Here is a 1,130-nt window from a genome sequence, read left to right on the forward strand (position 1 = left end):
TACTTGATGCGACCCGGTATACTTGCCGGTTGGATCTATGTGTTTGGAAAATTCGTTTTCCATAAAAACACCATCAAGTTTTTGGCGCCGTTGCCGGGGATTGATTAGATCAACAATGATTAAGTGGGTGAGAAGTCTAGATCAAGCATTTTTTTCTTTTTTGTTCTCTGTTCTAAGTTGAAACCAAGGTGTTTGTGTTTTTGCCTCACTAAGCAAAACTCATTTCTGATATGAGTAATTCCAATTTTCATTGGTGTTGTGTTTTACAAAATTCAAATGAAGTTCAACTCATCTTGTAGTTTTACAAAATTCAAATGGAGTTCAACTCATCTTGTGATCAAACAAATTTTCTGGGATATCACCCACCATCACAAATATCTAATGGTGGTTGGGAATATCACCAAGAATTTACAGATTTTAAGCACTCCAATCCATGGAGATGCACTTCAAAGCCACAAGATGAACAAGATAATCATATGGGATATTTCTCACTACCACAAAATGATTCATACCATTATCCTCATGGTGGATGGGAGTATCACCAAGGAATGAAAGAGCATCCACCCTCACATCCCAGTTTCTCATTTAAAAGTTCTTCATCACTTAATTATGCCTCAACACAAAGTTTCCACCAAAATCCATACAAATCACCCCATCAATCACACAACTCATTCCACACCCCTCAACACAACTTTACCACAACATATCCACGTCACCAAAATTACTCTCAACTTTCATCTCTTGAACCACCAGATGAGGATTACCTTCAAGCCATTGAAATACATAGAAAACTCGTGGAAAGATATACACAACCCCAATCCTGGAAAGAAATCATCCTCAAGAAGATGAATGAGCCCTTAGAGCAAACAAGGAGGAACTTAGAACCATCAAACAGAGAAAATGAAGACCAATTGATGGATGTGAAGGAGAAAGTGGAAGAGCAAGATAAGGAGGTCACTGCATCAAGTGAACTTTCAATGAAGAATGAGGTGGTTGAAAATGAAACTGCACTTGAGGTGACAAGGGAAGAAGTGGAGGATCAAGAAAGTGAGGAAGACACTCAAGAGAAGTCACCCTCAATTAAAGCAGAGAGTTGCATAGAAGAAGGATTCATGGAACCACCAATTCAA

The sequence above is a fragment of the Arachis duranensis genome, chromosome 10 (assembly GCF_000817695.3).
Source record: "Arachis duranensis cultivar V14167 chromosome 10, aradu.V14167.gnm2.J7QH, whole genome shotgun sequence".
NCBI classification, from domain to species: Eukaryota; Viridiplantae; Streptophyta; class Magnoliopsida; order Fabales; family Fabaceae; genus Arachis; species Arachis duranensis.